Here is an 18,727-nt window from a genome sequence, read left to right as displayed (position 1 = left end):
TATATATCAGAGTCGTGGTTTGTGTGTTTTGGTCGTTAGTGGGAGATCAGAAGCACGGTTTGCCAAGAGGCTCACCCAGGGCACCATTTGTGCAACAACGGCCACTGTCATACTTTGAGTTGAACACTTTGACCCCACTGACTTTCATATCAACATTTTAAACAACAGGAGCAAACAAAGAAGAAAAAAAAAACATTTGTTAACATGATTCATGCAACAATTTTAGCGCCTGTAATGCCATCCCTGTTGATTTTGGAGCCTTAAGCAGGTTTTTTTTTGCCATGGAGATGAGGTTCCACACTTCCGTTTTTCAAGAGGAAGGACCCCACAAAGAAAAACAAAGAAACAACAAACAAAAAAAAAAAGAATAAAATTAAAATAAAAACTGGGTGCTGACTCCCCTTCTGAGAAGTGTAAAAGGTTTTTTTTTTCTTCCTTTTTTTTTATGTGAGAGGCTCTCACGTCGTCTAAAAGTGAAAAGGGCAAAGGAACTCAAATTAGTTGTTGTAGATAAAAGGGCAAAAAGAAAAGGAGTCAAGGGTACTTGACAGTAATGGCGAAAGTGGAGCTCTCGGGGGACTCTGTCTGTCCTGTGAGAGAAAGAGGAGGAGGGCTTTAGTGATGAATTTTAATAGGAAAAGAGCCAACAACTGAGATCTGCTTTTTTTTTTTTGAGTGAAATAAACATCTATACTTAAGAGCCTTTGTTAGAATTCTATTCTTTCTCTCTCTCTCTTCACTTAACCCTATTTGTCTTGCACATGAAGTCGCTCATGATGTGGAAATTAGCAAGGAATAAACAGACAGTCTCGGCTTCTAATAAATTTAGCATGAAGACCAGGCCTCGAAACCAAGCGGCCTTTCCAACCAGAGACAGAGAAATAAGGAAACACAAGAGGAGGGAGAGGAAGGGACAAATCCTGTGTGCTGAAAGGCAGGGCTGGTATAACCAAATCAGTCAGCCGTGGCAAATACGAACGCACAGAGGGAGCGTGATGGTAAATTAACAGGAGCTTTTTACATAGAGGCCAAATAAAACTGCAATCAGTGACGCGTTACTTTTCATTAAGCCGCTTTGACAGCAGCATATTCCGCCACTCCGACACAGGGAGCAGGGGGCCCAGGTTGGAAATAAACTGCTCTCGAACCGAGAGTCATAAGATAATTCCTTAAGCTCCATTAACAACTCTTAGCCGCAGGAAATGGGCTCCCCCTGAAAACATCTCCAAATCTAAAAGCTTTATCGACCTGGCAAACCTCAGCTGATGGCTTCTTTTTTTTTTTTTTTTTCTTTTCCTAACCCCCCATTTCTCCTCCACCCCCACTATCCACCCCATCTTACCTCTCACTCTCTACACCCTCACCCCCCTCCCTTTTTTCTTTTTTTTTCTTTTTTCAACTTAAGGGACAGAAACGTCCAGCTGAGGTAATAGACTTTGACACAACACATTAAATGGGAAATGAGAAAAGGGAGAGGAAAGGGCACTCTTAAACGCCTTTTAAACGTTACCAATTAGAGGTTTTAAACTTGAATAAGATGTAGGCCTTTGGCACATGCCAGTGTGATGGGACATTTAGCTGATGGGCCAGGTCAACTTGGTAAAACCAACACCTATCTGAGCACATCATTCCTCCTGCAACGGGAGAATCATATGATTGTAAACTTGAAAAAACAAAACAAAACATGGATGCTTGCCATTTTAAAAACTTAACACCACAAAAGCAACACAACCTGTTTCTAATATTTCTTAAACAATCTTTCCAGCAAACATTTTTGGGTCGTTCATTGAAAGCCCACAAATGACCAAAGATGCCAAACGATCACCAGTGTGGCGTTTTGCCCCAGAGGGAAAGGCAGCCTGGGTCAGGTTAATACCTCTGTGACCCTGAGCCATAAATATATTTACACATCATTACACATCAACAGACACACACTTGAACTCTCTCTGCCTCCCGTGCGCACACGCAGGCAGAGAGTAGCCGCCCCGTAAAATGCGATGTCACAGTTGCATGCATGAGGCCCTAATTGAATATTTAATCTATCCGGCTAACATTAATATAGTGAGAATAGCGCTAATGTGATCAAGCCTTAAATGAAATGGTGTAAAGCATGATCACACACAAAAGGCAGTGTGTAAAAATTGCACACCAAGACAAGCAGACACACACACACACACAAAAAATTAATGTTCTCATAGCCCCTTTTAGAATCAACGGCATGAATGCTTTTCCCAATAAAAATGAAGAGGATTCATCTTTTAGCATGTCCTGGTAAGTATTTGCACCACTTGAACTTTCTACAACGTTGTTACATTACAATAACACTAAACTTAATTTCATTTTATTTGGATTCTACGTAATCGATCAAAGAAAAATGCAGCATATAACTGGTAAGTCTGCGGGAAATAATACATAACGTTTACATTATTTTTACATATAAATGTCTGAACATACTATTTATCACCCTATTGCTCTGATGTCCCTAAATGAGATTTACTGCAATCACCTGCCTTCAGACATCACAGTATTCATAAACATTGACCACATTTATATAATTTGAATGTGAATATCAACACTGCCGTGCTGCCCAGGCCTCAGAAGTTAATTAAAAGAATATTATCGAACAAACAGCGTCATGAGGGCAGGGTTTGGAAAGGCAGAATTAGAGTATTAGCATTCTTTGTACAGCTTACAAGGTGGGATTTAACCCATTGTTTTAAAATTGAAAGAATTTGGCACAACTTCAGCCAAGATGTCCTTGGTAACTTTTAGCTTATAGTTTAACTAAAAGTATTTGCAAAAGTCTCTGATTTTTGATGTGCCACATTGAGAGAAACAGAAAACAGAAAACTCCACCTGAAATTGCTGCAAAAGCGCTTCTACAAAATATTTACTCAAGGTTGGCTGAGTAGATCTGCATGCCAAACTTTTGAGATTTATTTTATAAAAAAATTTTCAAAGCTATGTATCCTTTGCCTTACAATCATGCATTTTTGTGACCGTCCATCAGAAAATGTCAATAAAATTCATAAAATGTTGTGGTGAAGTTATTGATCATTAACTACTGTTGCAAAGCAGCTACAACAGACAGGACTTGATTTCATAAAAATGTAATCATATAACACCAAGATCCGGTTATTTCTGAAATTAAATAAAAAACTCTTAGCCTAGGGAGGACGAGTGTGTTGTTTCGGGTTGTTTGTGCTTGAAATCACTCACCATTCCCACGACATTCGGCTTTGTGGTGAACAGCAGATTTAGCCGCTGTCGTCGTTCTGCCGCCACACTGAGGTGTGGACATTTTATCCCACTGCTTTAAGATCTGAAGTGCCTCCTGTTATCCTTCCTCCACTGTTTGGAGATAGCGTCTGTGTGCCGGTGTGGACTGGTGGTTGTGTGTGATAGCTTGCATTTCGTGGACAGAGCCCTGCTGCCAAAAGAACATGTCCAGGATGCACCTTCAGCCCCTTGCGACTGGCCTTTATCAGCCCCCTGCTGCCATCACCTCCCTGCAGTCTTTCGGCAGGTCAAGAAGTGTCAGTCTGAGGTGCAGTTGCTTTTCATCATCCCCGTCATCTTAAGCTGATCAGAAGAAAAAAAAAAACCCTTGATCCTTTTTCCAAATTCTGAATCACAAATGTTGAGAGTAAAAAAATAAAAAATAAATACAACAACAAAAGAAAAAAAAACCCAATGATTTGTAAATGCATTGCTTTTTGCTATTATTTATAGGCAGACTTGGTTATCTTAATGTGCTCACCAATAGTTCAAGCTCCCTAAATAAAGTCTGGCATTGCAATCTGCAGCTGTTTTTGAGCTCGTTGGAAGGGTCAAGAGGATGTAATCACAGGTCATGATGACACATTTCAACTTTGACACTTGGTTAAGCCCCTCACCAGATAACTTAGGCAGCTCAATCCCCCCAACTGTCTGTTTAAAATTAGCCTAAACCTTTTATTTTTTCTTCTTCTTCTTCTTTTTTTTTTAATTTTCAGCCTAGTTTAGGAAAACAAATATTTTCCACGGTCATGAACATGTATGTAAATAATTGGAAGTTTACTGAAGGTTTAAGAATATGTTTGAAAGAATTTTGTAAAACTATTTGAGCTCTTGCTGAATGATAGACAACATCATACCTTTGCTCTCGCTGTCCTTTTTACAGGGAAATGGCGGATTCTGTTAAATAAAAAGAAAGTTTGTAAAACTGAACCTGGGTGTTGTCATATAACCTCAAAAAGAATCAACAGAAGAAAGTAAGTCGGGTATTTTTTTTCCCCCTCTCCGCAGAAACACTAAAGCCATGTAAAAGTAATTGCTAAAGGTCAAAAGAGACTGTGTTTTACCAAGACATTTGTGTTTATCATTCAGCACAGATCAATACAGTACTGTTGTTTTAAAGAACAAAAGCCAGGGAGACTTAACACTGACCTTTGTTTCCATTTTCCATTGTGTTTAGGAGGTTCAACGAATCATACAAATAAGGCCCTCAGGTTTGTTGGGGAATAAAAAAAAAAACAATTTTCAAAGTTTGAAGTGAATGTTTAACCCTGTAAATACTGGCATTTACTTCTTTTTTTGTAAGACTAAACTTACATTTGAACATAAATAAACATAATGACATCAATTCAATTTTTAGAACATATATGTTTAGCTGTTTTTCAGTCAATATAAACTTTATGTGTACATCTAATGAAAAGTTAAAATGTTTCAATGTTTCTGTGCATCAAAGTTCAGGCTCATTTCATTTTGTTTGAAGTGTAGATGTATTTAATCTTGATTTTTTTATATATATAATTAAGTTTTAACTGAACAATAACCTTAAGCATAAAAAAGTGTAAACATCCTTGTTAAAATAACAAATTGTATAAACCATTCACAATTAACATTGTGCTGTTGCATTTTCCTAAAACATACACCTTATCAGTTTTATTTGACCACACCCATGCAGTACTTTATAAACCCTCTATGTGTAAAAATATAAATCTCACATCCATCTTGCATGCATAAGCACATTAAATACATATCTTGTTTGTCACTGGTTTCTCAGCTATTGTTGTTTTTTTTCCCTCTTTTTGTGCAAGTGTAGAAGCAGATTCCAAATATCTTTTTCTTACATCCTCTCTCTTCCTTTTGTTTTATTCTTAAATCCTTTCTGGTTCTTAAGAAACTCTGAAAAAAGGTCGTCTCAGTTAATACTTATGACGGATCTGGATGTCAAACCGGACCTGCTGCGCATATCAGTGACAACAATCTGTACGGCATTAAAAGGTGTTAATTCACATTCAGCTTTCTTTGTTGAATTTAACCACAGACCTTGAATTTTAAAACATTTGCAGACCATTTCCAGTGGTTTGCAGCAAAGAAAATGAAAGCAGAAAGACCCCAAAATAGCACCTCTAACAAGTCCCGCTGAGAGAGAGACAGAGAGAAAGAGACACCTTTGCAGGCCCACTGCTCCTGGGCTACAACATGTTGTGTGACGACTCAGTAACTCCAACAGGTCCACTTTAGACTATTTGGAGAGTTTTGAAAGACAGCCCGGCCAACTGTGAGTGTGTGGTCTGACTCGCTGTATGATTCTCCGCCTGCCATGCGTCTCAATCAAGCCAAACGTTTGCTTCCTAGCTGCTCTGTCTTTACTTCGCCCCTCTTTTCTCTCTCTCTCTCTTTCTTTTTCTATCTTTTCTTCTCCCGCCAAGCTCTGCTTCGGAGCAAGAAGTGGGACTTTACATTCTCGAATCAAATTATGATGAGTCAGCCAAGCGATGTGTTTTCCGTCTTTCTCCGAAATAACAACCTGAATCTGTACTTTCTCCTGACAATCCAGAGGGAGAAGAGCAAGACAGCGTCTTTGTTCACAAGCTTGTAACTGTGCTGGGCCGGTTGCGACCGAGTTTATAAGATCCACTGGCTGCAGGGTTAACTGGGATTTCACAGTGGTCAAGCCTCTTAGTTTGCCTTTCAGCAAAGCATTTTACAAGATTTCCCAATTTCTGCTTTTGTGACCTACTTGACAGGTGATATTTTCTAACTTTAAATTCACTCCTACCCAACAATGCAGGTATATCTACCTCAAATAAAAGTTTTCTATGTGAAGAACTGCTGACTTCTGCAAACACTGAAGTAGAACGAATATGATTCATGCTATATTGCTATTAGTATTACCATTATTATTATTATTATTATTATTATTATTATTATTATTATTATTATTATTATTATTATTATTATTATTATTATTTACATATAGTTTATAGAAAAAATGTGACAATCAGATGTTTTAGACCCCTAAACTCCAACTGCATCAAATTTGGACTTAACTGTTAGATGTTCAAATCAGCTAGTTATACGGTTTCGAAGAAATCTTTGTAAAAGATTAACAAGACGTCATTGGAGACACCAAACAGTTGAAGTCTCCTGATGTGATGAAGGTGCTGGTGAATCTGTGAGCAGACGTTTGCCACATTTGTTTTCCAACTGAAGTTACTCCAAGATACATTTGTATGAATCCGTCGCAGTTGGTGAGCATCAAACCAAAACACTTGCTGTATTGTATACCTGCATAAAATAGAGCAGGCCATCAGCAAGCTAAGAACTACAGTGTTATCTGAAAAATATAACCACATATTAGCCAGACTCAAAACTATTACTATTACTATTTAATCAAAAAGGGATTCACATTCACGTGGAATGTGAATCCCTTTTTAATAAGTGATTAATAAAGGATTATTAATTAATAATTAATAAGTGCTTGAGACAAAGATGTGGTCGATCAAGATGATGACACTACAGAGGTTAGAGTCATAAACACATGAGTTTTATTAGTGTGACTGTGAATATCATGGACATTTTATAAAGACAGACAGTTCTGAAGTTGTAGGATTCAAATAATTTTCAACACTGGAGACAAAGAAGTACAAAAAGATGTGCTTTGTTTTCAAACAACTTTGTAAGAACTTCAAACTTTTAGAACTTCCAGGCAAGTAATTCATCTGAAAGAAAAAAAAATGAGCCAAGGTGTTTTTTTCACACATCAGAAGACAGTTTTCTCTCCTCCCCTCTGGTCAATGGTCCTGAGGTCCGTCCCTGCATAAGCAGTGTGCAGGACTAGTACAGTGGCTGCGGCTGACTGATCTCCCGGCTCATTAAGGCACTGGCGAGCCCATTTGGCCCGGTCCTGTAATGGGAGCCTGTACTGTGTCAGAAACACTTATTTGCTCCACAGCCATCACAGGACATTAACATTCACGACGGCCTATCACACGAGAGGAGGTGAGAGGGGGTCATTGGGGCGTCTCAGAGGGCTTACTCACCACCCCTAGCCCATTTGCGTGTGCGCGCACACACACACACACACCCACACACCCACACACCCACATACACCTACACACACAGTAGACTTCCATTTCTTATGTAAACATAAAGACAAATAGAAGATTCTCTAAACATTGATCTCAGTCTGAAACTCCTAAGCCCCTGCACGTTCCCTGCATACATACGGACTGCTTTTGTTCATGCATCTGAAAAAGCGTGCCATGATATAGTTTCAATTTCCTAACACACTTTTTTGTTGATTGCATGCACACACACTCGCAAACCCTGCGATCTCTTACACACTCAAGGAAACATGCAATCAGCCCTCTAAGTAAAGGTCACATTTGCAATGCAGGTGACTCGAGCAGAAGGCACAAGGTAATTGGCTGACGGGACGGGGAGTGCTAATACCTTGTCTCCAAAAGATTATGTGATGGATGAGAATAGCTTGGCATTGGGGTAATTAGATGTGTTTTGAGAAGACGAGACTGGGCCAAGCCCTTCTCTTATAGTGAGTGGAAGTAAATTGGTAAAATGGAAGAAAGTCACTGAAGGGGAGGCATCTTAAGAACTTGGGGTCACATAAGGCCTTACTTCAAATTTCTAGATCAGTAGAAGGCGAACACTGAAATCAAAACGAACACCAGCTTAAAGCTGAATTCTACTAAAACGTCAATATTATGGATTGTTGGGAAACTAGAAAGCAGATAAACAGAGGTAGTGTATATCTAGTACTATTTCTTGCTACAATAAAATGTGACTACTGTTAGAATTCTACAATCAGATTAAAAATATATATAATTTGCATTCCAGTGAGGCTCATTTGTCAGATTTAAAGTGCATTTTGAATTTAATTAAATGTCAATTAAGTTTATTTACATTCCACCAATTCACATTAAATCACATCTTGATTCACTTAACAAACAAGTCATTTAAATTCAAACAGACAAAATTTCCAAGTAATCCTAGAAGTGATGGACACAGCGAGCTAAAAAGTTAGTTATGCTTTCCCCAAAAACAATAATCAACATTACACCAATAAGATATGGGCAGAAGCTAATGCTAACTTGTTAGCTTCTATTCCAATTATATCAAATGCCAATTTCTTTTTGACATAATTTACACGGCCTATGATACTCTTAGATTTTGTACTTATGTTTGTCTTGTTCTTTAATGTCCATGTTTGTGTTCCTATATGTCTGTTTCAAATAAAGTTATTGGCTAAAAAAAAAAAGAGATATGCAATAAGAGGAAACGGAACTGCTGTGCAAACTCTCTTCACCCACTTCAAAATAAGAGCATGAATGTTAACGTTTAACTACTTGAATTAACAGTTTAGAACCAAAAACGTCAACACAGATGTTAAACTTTATTCAGCTTTATTTTATTTTACAAAATAATAAACTTTCAGTTGGAAATTAAATTTCCAGAATTTATCTGGAATAGCTTACTATAGCTTACTATATGCGCTAAATGTTTTTAAAGTTAGCAAAGCGCTAAACAACAACATGAACAAACAACAACAAAATAACTCCACTCTTGAAGAGAAATGAGCACACTACTGGATCTTAGTTACCAAACAATGCATTCAATTTTGTTCATTATTCAAATTAGAGTAAAGTTTGTGTGTGTAGAGACACCTGGTCGATGCAGTCTGCTGTCTCATCCAGCAGGAATGCATCAAATATGCTGGGTTTCCATGTTACTTGCAGCATTCCCTCCTCCTGGACGAGCATGTAGCGACAGTAGACAATTGCTTGCGTTGTGTTGTTGACTTTAAAGCAATCCCTCTTAAAGCATACAACCCATATAGAGGCACTAATCCTCGACAGCCTTCAGAATTTGAGTCCCATCCCATTGACTTTTGCTGCTTATCTTCCCCCTCTCTCACAACCGGCTTTACAGTCTGACCAGTGTCAAATAAAGGCTACGAGCCAGGAAAAAAGACTTTAAAAAAACAACTATAAAGTTAAAATAAGAAAGAGAACATTGATTTGTTGGCAGCAATATCTTAGCCGATGCCTCCCTCCAGGAGGGGACCACAGTCAAACAGAGCACCAGATGTAGCTTCTATGGAGAGGAAAAAAATAATGAGAGAACATAAAGTTAACAGTTGAAATAACAGCAAATGTTGCAACCTGGAGAGCAGCAGAAGAATAAAGCATCAGAGTGAGGAAAAGTGGTTAGTTTGTCCTCCAGCAGCCTACGCCTATAACTTCATAACTACGGAAATCGCTCCTAAACTCTTAAAATGAGACACGAGAGAGACAGAGCAACGGGAAACCATTTTCCAGGCGGTACTGCCCACTCCGAGTCGGGCTGTAGAAAGTTTAAGCAGGTTTTAAATGTAGTACTCATTAAGCCGACACTTCAGAAGTAACAATCTTTTTTTTCATAGTCTCATGTAATATTCTACTTTTAGATGTCATATTTTCAGCGACTGCAAAAAGAAAATTCTTAAAATAAATAAAAGCTTGTATTTCATGAAAGTTCAGTAATATGCTAATTTATTGTATGCATCTGGTGCAAGCAAAAAAAAAAAAAAAGCTGTCACGTAATCACTATAGGGATTAAAATTCACCATACATTACGGCTGTTAAATGTGATTTTTTTTCTCTCGGTGGATGATCATACAAAAAAATAACTTTTTTGAAAGTTGGAATTAAGTGGCAAAGTTTGGATTTATAATGAATTTTCTGTTTCATGCAAAGCTAAAATAGTGCATAGATGCTAAAATGTTTTGATAAGGAATCAAGACTTATGTTGATGTGAAATTCCATGTTACATACTATATATTCCTTTTCCATAGCTAAATTGTACTTTTATTTATCTATACCTTGCATGTAACAAATTCAATAATAAAAAATTTAAGAGAAAGAAGTGATAACAACTAAACCTGATTGTTCTGTAAAAAAAAGATATGAATTGCACAATGCAAGACTTCTACAGAAAATGACTTGTATTGTCATTTAAATTTACCATATAAACTAAAAAAAAAAGATGAAAAATGTAGGACACATTGAAGAAGCAGACACGAGAAAAGAGAGTGAAGATGGGTGCAAAGCACTCTAATTGAAGTGGGCCAGTTGCAGTGGGGTGAAACCCTTTAAGACACATGCATTATTTACATAGTGTATGTGCGTTTGCGCGCGCGTGCGTGTGTGTGTGTGTGTAGATTCTGTGTGACACCCCGTCTGCATTGCACCTCCTTTGGAGAATGAATATATGCTATCATGGGGCATTCATGTGGAAACAAAGACTCTGCAGTTCTCCATATAGTGTGCTCAAAATGGAAATATTGTCACCAACGCATTACTTAACTGCCACTGTCAAGAAAGAAATCTCAAGTGTCCTTCCAATATAAATCTAGTTTGCAATGGATGAAAGGCGAACTTAGTGGTTGAATCACTACTCCAACATAGCATAAAAATCAACTAAAGGTAGAATCTAGTCAACATGGAATATGATCAGTTTACTTCAAAATGTACATCTAGTATTTTAGCTAACTGTGTGGAAGTGGGCACATGCATGCCTTCAATAGAGATGGGAAATCCTATGTAAATATGTAGAGGATATGTTTTTCTTCTTGCAAAAACTAGGATTGTTGAACAGGTATAAAAACTGATTTTATGTTGCAACTTTTATGTTACTCAGTCACTGATTCATGTAAATTCAACTTTGGCTTTAGTCAGAAATCTTCAGTCCAATCCAATAAATCAGGATATACATTTAGATGCCAGAAATTAAGATTTGAGACTTGAGCAGCAGGGTGAGAACAGTAGATGCTTTATTGAACAACCGTTTTCTGCAGAGTCACAAGAGCATGTCCATTGTCCATGCTCAGTTCACTAGCAAATTAAGAGCAGCACCTGATGTCGCTTTAAAAACATGTTCTTACCCCAAACCACAACTATAATCCTTACTACACTGAACTAATTGTAATACTTGAAAAATAGCTGCAGTTGGATATTATACTTTTATGTCTCTCTCTCTCTCTCTTTTTGTCTCTCTCTCATAAACAAGTTGGGAAATCCCAGCTGACAGTGACATGGTCAATTCACAAATGAATTTTGCAGCAACACTTCAAACTCAATGCTTTTTGACATCATGAAAAAATAAATAAATAAAAGTCAGGAAAGACAAAATGGTTCACAGATCTGGTTCATCATTGCCTACAGCTTTCCGGTGTCTGAAGGCGCCATGCTCATCAGTTCAATACGCACAATTTAAAATAGAAAGGGAATGTCCAGCCGTCACACTTTTCAGGAAGTCGACCCTATCTGTGTTTCAGTGAAAAAAAATGCTTTAGTGCAAAATATATTCCCAGAACAAAAAGAAAGACACCTTCGTGAAGATCCTGAATGAAGTTGGTAAGATTGTTAATATTATTAACCTTAGTGAAACAAGCCTTGTGCTGAAGGCTACTCAACAAGGAAGAAACCATTACTCCAAAATCATGATTACAAAAGCCAGATTACAGGTAGCAGGCGCACAGTGGGATTTCTTGAGACAACTATTGGCACTAAAATTTAAGCGTTTGGCCATCACCTCGACTATTACATTAGGAGGAAAAATGGGGAACCTGCAGGTTTGCAAGACTCTGAACTCGATCCCACCTGGGAAGTATGGGGAGTGGGAACATCGTGTTGTGTGGGGGATTTTCTGCAGGATGGACTGGTCAACTTCACAAAATGGCACAACGAGGAAAACACAGTATGTGGAAGAAAAAGAGGAGAAAATGAAACAGGAAATGTTCAGTCCGATCCGTCAGACAATGGGAAAGGAATGTTAGGTGTCTAACACGTTTGGTTTTAATTGCATCCCTCTACCTTAAGTCAAAGCAAACACTTGGTGATCTGAAATACCCATGAAAACAAGGCCATGGCTGCTTCGTGGAGGGCTGCAAGTGCATGAAGCAAAATTCAGCTGCAACGTTAAGCAACGTCGCTTTTTATCCCGTACCAGAGTCAAAATGAGGGTATGGGAAATGTCACATGAGAATTTATAATGACTCTTGCCCAGCAGGTTATTGTTGTTGTGTGCAAATAAGATTAGCAGCTTGTATTTTCTCAGGTCTGTGCTTTGAAACAGTAAGCCTGGCTGTGTATATAATTAGAGAGAGATTATGGCGAGGCCACTGCCAGCGACCACGGCCAACTGACATACTGTGTGTGCATGTGTGTGTGTGTGTGTGTCGACGTGAGCTGGCTGCGGTTGTTTTGCCGTTAGCCTCTCTATAATCTGTGTGTGGATGCATACGAGGTTACGAGACCACAGGTGATGTTTGTAGTGAAAAAAAAACGAGAAAATAAAAACCCACCCAGGACATCAGGCGAAACTGAAAAAAAAAAAGTATTTTAATAAACTACAGTGTGGTAAGAAAAATGAATACACGTGTCTGACAAGGCTACTACAAATCTCGTTCCATGAAAGACTAATGTTAATTTGATTGTCAGTGGTTGCCCTTTGTTACTGCAGGCTCCAGACTCAATCTGAGAGTAAACATGCCACACTGTGAACTTGGCAGATGTCTGCGGCTACTATCTATCCTGCTGATGCTCCTGAGTGTTTAATTGTGGGGCCATCAATATCCTGTTTATTCAGTCTGCATAGGAATAATCACTTCAGTAAATGTGGGATGTTTTGACAGGACATTTAGGGGATTGTAGGTCAGAAATCTTTCCACATGTAACCCAGGAAAGAAGTTTTTGAAAATGAATTCAAACCCTTTTTTTTTTGTAAACAAACTCAAAAATATCCCAAAAATATCCCAATATACACCAATAAAATACAAGTTTGTTATTTTAATAAGTATACCAATGTCCACTTATGATTAAAAAAAAAACCTTCTCTAGAATTATTTTTTGTTTTTATACATTTATTTATTGCAAACTGAATTATAGCACTTAAATCTACACGAAACGCTTCCTTTTATACCTCTGCATCGTCCGTCGTACCAACTACACAATGCGTCTCCTTCTGTTGCATTACCATCTATTTCCCGTCACTCCATGTAGCCTGAAAGTTACTAAATAATAGAAGAATTATGGGTATTTTATTCAGCCACTTTTCACGCACAGTTTCACACAAATTTGCGCTCAAAGCGTTTTTCTAACTGACTGCAGAATCACAGTGGTTTACTGCAGCCCGTACTAATAGACATCTCCCCCCCTTGCAATTAGTTTTCATTGAATGCTATTGATTTTTAACCCCTTTCAATTACATACACAAAAAGTCAACCACCTAGATGTTTGTAGTCATTAGGTGCAACTCTTTTGTGTCTTCCTCGATACTAATTATGTGTGGCTGTTGGTGGCAGCATCTTCCCTTCTTGGAAAAAGGAGAGAGAGAGAGGAAAAAAAAAAGAAAACACTACATGCACCAGTGAAGATCTGGGGTCCTGTCGCATATGTGTGTGCATGGGTGTATGTGATCGAGTGTCTGAGCGCATGGCTATCCTTCCACCGTGAAGCCTATGGAGAATACACCTAATAAAATAAATATGACTTGGATAAAGGGAAAAAAAAAAAAAAAAAAAAACGTGGAAAGTGTTTGTCCCATGGCACGTCTTTCACTGAGTCGGTAATGTATTGCATTGTCTGTGTGGCCTGGCGTTTCTCCTGCATTGTTAAAGGAATGCTCTCAGAAATGTCCTTGCTGTACTTAAGTCTGAATAAATCCTGACGTTAAACTTTTGTACCCTTTGAACAGGATTTGAAGATTTATATTAAAATGCTTTGGGGATTGAAAGGAGAGCTAGAAAAAGGAAGGAAACAATAAAAGGAAGAGAACAAATTTATAGATATGAGTCTTTGAACAGACGTATACTTTCGCATGGAGGTATACATCTGTATACAGATAATCAAAAAAATAAATATCTCATCATGATTAAAAATTGTGATTTTAAATCATGAAGAGAAACAAAAAAATCTATCCTAGCCACATTACGTTCCATAAAAATATAATTGACAAATTTGTTAAATAATGAATCAAGTGTGATTAACTGCATTTTGGTTTAATTTTGCGGGGGAAAAAAAGAAAAAGTTACTTTTGATACCACTCTGGAGAGACTTATAAAGTCCTTTCTTAGGCAAAAGGAAAACTGTTATTATTATTCACTATTATATTATTCACAAAAAAAACAAAACAAAAAAACACTGCTGATCAAGAAGAACATTAAGGCGCATCTCGCATTTATAAAAAAAAAATAAATAAAAAAATCTAGATGTTCCTAAAACATTTAAAAAAATATTCTCTGATTCATCAAGAAAAACGTTAAACTTTTTTCAAGGCTCGTGACATCAGCGTAAAACTACCAAACAATTTCAGAAAAAAACATCAAACATGGTGGTAGTGGTATGATAATATGTGTCCATTATTTTTTCTTATAAATTAAAAAAGTGAAAAATGTGGAATATCCCACCATTTGTTTTTGAATGTCAGCTCAAGCAGGATCATGTCACATGTCTATGATCCAAAGCACACTAGCAAGTCAACCTCCAAATAGCTAAAAAAGAAACACAAAATGGTGCTCCGGATGTAAACTTGATCTAAATCCCTTGGCGTGACTTTGCAAATATCAATAATTCAGTTTTGCTGCAAACAAACAGAAAAGTTTTGCCTAGGTTAGTCTGGATAGTTATATTTTCCTTAATGTACGAAAAAAATTATTTGCTGACTGTATTTAATACTTACACAAGTTCTCTTTCTCTGACGTTAAGACTCGTATGGTAATCTGAACCATCTAGGTGAGGCAAAAGAACAAAACCTGAAGCAGAAAAAAAAAATCGCATATCATTTGGATTTTTATGTCACTGCTTACTTCAAATACTGCAGATAAGCTTAAAAAGTAGCACCGGTCTGTGTTTGCGCCAGCGTCACACATATTTGCTCACCCTCTAAACAAGGATGCCATGCATATGTACAGAACAGATTTGGCTACCTCCTCGGAGTTGAATCATTCAACCTATTCCTGCCGCATGGCAACAATTCAATGACTATGAGAGGACATGTATACATGGTAATACAATAAAGCAGAAACTGACTTGTACTATTATTTTAGATGTTTGATCTCTGAAACAAACGTTACTTCACACTAACATGAAAAGTGACTAAGTGGCAGAGATTTGTCACAAATTGATATTAGGTAAATATTAAAAAATTGCAGAGACAACATATATTTTATATTACCAAACCAACCATCAATTGCTGTAGAGCCAAAGCTGATGTGTTCAGTATGTTCAGCTCATTTTTCATACTTTTTCAAAAGAATATTCACACTGACAATGTAAACTAGTTAATGAAGATTTTATGGAGGATCAAAACTGACAAAAGTAAAAGCAAAACTATAAAAAAAGGCCTTTAAATAAAATAAATAAATAAAAAATAAACTTAAAAGAACCAACTCAAGATTACCATGGTGGCGAGCAAAACAATCTGACTTCTGCCTCAGGGGATCCGCTCTTCTTTAAGCTCCTCCTGATTGGTCTTGATGAGCTGCAGCTGCGGGAGGACACCTGTCCGTCACATCCTATACAGGAAGGAGGAGGTAAGGAGAGAAAAAAAAATACACACACCAACTTACACACAGCTCTTTGGATATGACACGCGTGTGTGTTTGTCTGATTGCTTCAGCGTGACTGTAAGTATAACAGATAGACTAACAGGGAGTTACAGAGTTTGTGTGAGTGACCGATTTTTAAAAAAGTCTTTAATCATCTTTAATCATTCCTAAACCCCCTTAGTCTTAAGAGTAAGAGTGCTGGTCCTTATGGCCTGCTCCTAATTGGAGAAATGTGGGGGTACTGTACACCCTGAACAAGTCAGGAGTTCATCACAAAGCAACATGGAGCAAGCATCCGTCAAGCACCCTGCAGACACATCTGAAGGAGAATTTAGACTAAGCAAGATGATACAAAATATGTAAAGCATTTCTGGACTCTTCTTGTCCAGAAGCAGAATGTGAGCAGAATATCTAAACAACACAGATGGCCCGAGCTGGGATTAGATCCCAGGGTTTTCTTGCCACACTGCCCAACACATTGCAATCTGTAAGGCAACGCAAGGGAAGTTGATTTCTACAACACCATTCATACACAGGGCAATTCAAATTGCTTCATAGAACATCAAGTGAAAGACCGCTCCCCGTCAGAAACAACTAATCACCGCCAGGAGGAATTTCTTAGTGCTGCCAATCACATTTGTGTATATGCTGCACTACAGCTCCTCTTCAACAGTGGAGCCTATCATGAATCATGAGGTTAGTAAGCATGGCCATCGATGACGACAGACAAACAGTTAGCCTGTTTCTCCCCTATTAGCACAGCTGCAGCAAATGAACAATCTTGACTTGTATGTTTTGTTCTTGGGAGGGTTTAAGCAGCGTGTACACTAGCTTAATTGACAGCAAAAAGGCATTCCTCCTGGCTCTGATTGGTTGTTTCTGACGCGGAGCTTTGATATCTTCACAGATTATCTGTGAAAACTACATTCTCAGGACACAGTGACAGTTTAACAAATATTGAAAAACATATTGTTGTGGAGAGTGGTTTTAAAGTAATAAAAAAAGTCTTTTTTTTTTTATCAAAAACTGCCATAAACAAAAAAAATGTTTCCAGTTTTGATTGAAAAGAATCTAAAAGTTTCTGCAAATCTCAAGTTTTCAGGAAGTTTTTTCTGGACGTGAGGTAATGTAGGTAATAATTGTAATTGCAGAAATCTTCAACTTTTCTGTTGGGATTAGTACATAGTGTAACTCATCTGTAAACTATTATTTATTGCACATCACTTAAAGGGGTAAACACATACTGTAGATAACACCAAATTCCAACAGGATTTCTGGGAGTCTGAATTGTTTACATAGCAGATAAAACAAAAAGGTTCTTAAGTTATTGACTCAAAGATCCCATTTTCTTTTCAACTCCTTTCTTGTGATTGAGCTGATAAATATGCTAATAGACAGCAACTCTGATATGTTTAAGTTAATGCTTGCATTTGTATAAAGAGCATAGAAGACATAGAAGAATCCAAATTTTTTCCCAGATACTTTGACATCAGCGTTCTATTATTTGTTCACCAAAGGTCAACGTTCAGTTTTTTTTTTTTTTCCCCCTTTGGCAGCTAATTAAAATTGTTTGTTTGACAGCTTCGCAGGGATGTCTTGGCTATTCTCATGTCTCGCGTTTCAACAGTTTAAAGGTTTTTTGAGGAAAGTTTCTAGCCCTTGGATCAAAGTCAGAAAGATCCTCTCTAATTATGACGAGGCTCAGACTGGGTGTCTCACTCTCTCTTTCCCACCTGCTCTCTTGATCTCTCCGTCATTGACTCGGCTATCTATCACAAAGTGTTCCTTTGATAATTACATGCCAAAATGACTTAAAACCCCTCCACTAGGTGTAAGGGATTGCAGCCTGAATGACGTGCCAACTCACCCTGAGGACTTTTAAACAAGGTAAGTCAGGGAAACGCCATGCGCCTCCTCCTCCCCATTTTCCCATAACTGTTCAGCAAGAGCTAATTACAGTCTTTTATAATACTCTGAGTCGTTATTTTTGACTAAACAAGATCACTCTGAATCTTCCCTTTCGTGCACGCGTCTGCGGGAGCGAGAGAGGAACAAGTTGACAGGAGGTGAGGTGAAGACAGGCTGCAATTCAGCGAAACAGATAATTAACCAGTGTTTGGCGGAGTGGAGGCTTCTTTATTTATTTTAACAGGCTCAGCAAGCGACTCCTCTGAGTTTTTCCAGGCGATGGAAATGAGACTTCGGGAAAGAGGGGCAGCAAGGAAATAGAATGTTGATGGGCAAAATGCCAAGCCGCAGAGTCTCTGGTGGGTTCTTCCATGACACAGCTGTGTACGTGTGTCTGCTTGCGCGTGTCTGCGTGTGTGTACAGGTGTGTATGGAGGAGCAAAACCCCAGAACAAGCCAGCAGAGCCTGAACATTTGGCACTTGCAGTTCATGTGTTAAATGTGGGCATGGTTGTCAGCGTGTAAGGAGGTGTGTTGAACTTGCTTAGCATGTCTGTTGGACACTTGCACACTTTGTATACTTTTACACACCATGGCAGAGTCATGGAGCCACAGAGGTGCGCTTGAGTGTCTGGTTGCTTCAGTGTGACTGTAAGTGTAACAGATGAACCAGCAGCTGAGTTTATGTGAGAGAGAGAAAGAGAGAGAAAAAAGGGAAGTATTTTATCGTCCCGAGGTAGATTTGTATTTGTCTTTGTGTTTTCCATTCTTTGTAATTGTATGGACAAATCTTCTCTGAGAATAAGGTGAAGATGTGATGTGTGTCAGTGCATATGCAAAAACATAAAGTCAACTGTTTCTTGGAAAATATTAGATTAGACAAGTATAACCTCTTTTGAAAAGTAGAAAGCCAATTTTTATTGAAAGAGCCTGGGGTTTGGA

At 38.0% G+C, this 18,727-nt stretch overlaps 1 long non-coding RNA gene across 2 annotated transcripts; it reads right to left on the bottom strand.

Moving 5' to 3' along the window:
- Positions 1-14,318: 14,318 nt before the first annotated feature.
- On the bottom strand, positions 14,319-15,689 carry LOC103478377 (uncharacterized). 2 transcript variants are annotated; one of them, XR_535792.2, is made up of 3 exons: positions 15,505-15,689; positions 15,010-15,082; positions 14,319-14,910 (listed from the first exon to the last, which is right to left on the bottom strand). It is a non-coding gene; the product is annotated as an uncharacterized LOC103478377 (long non-coding RNA). The 2 variants fall into 2 exon arrangements; XR_535793.2 differs by having other exon boundaries at positions 15,514-15,689.
- Between the last annotated feature and the right edge of the window lie 3,038 nt (positions 15,690-18,727).

Source organism: Poecilia reticulata, linkage group LG16 (genome assembly GCF_000633615.1).
Source record: "Poecilia reticulata strain Guanapo linkage group LG16, Guppy_female_1.0+MT, whole genome shotgun sequence".
NCBI classification, from domain to species: Eukaryota; Metazoa; Chordata; class Actinopteri; order Cyprinodontiformes; family Poeciliidae; genus Poecilia; species Poecilia reticulata.
Note: the sequence above shows the minus strand (reverse complement) of the source record. Positions and strands in the feature narration are given on the sequence as shown.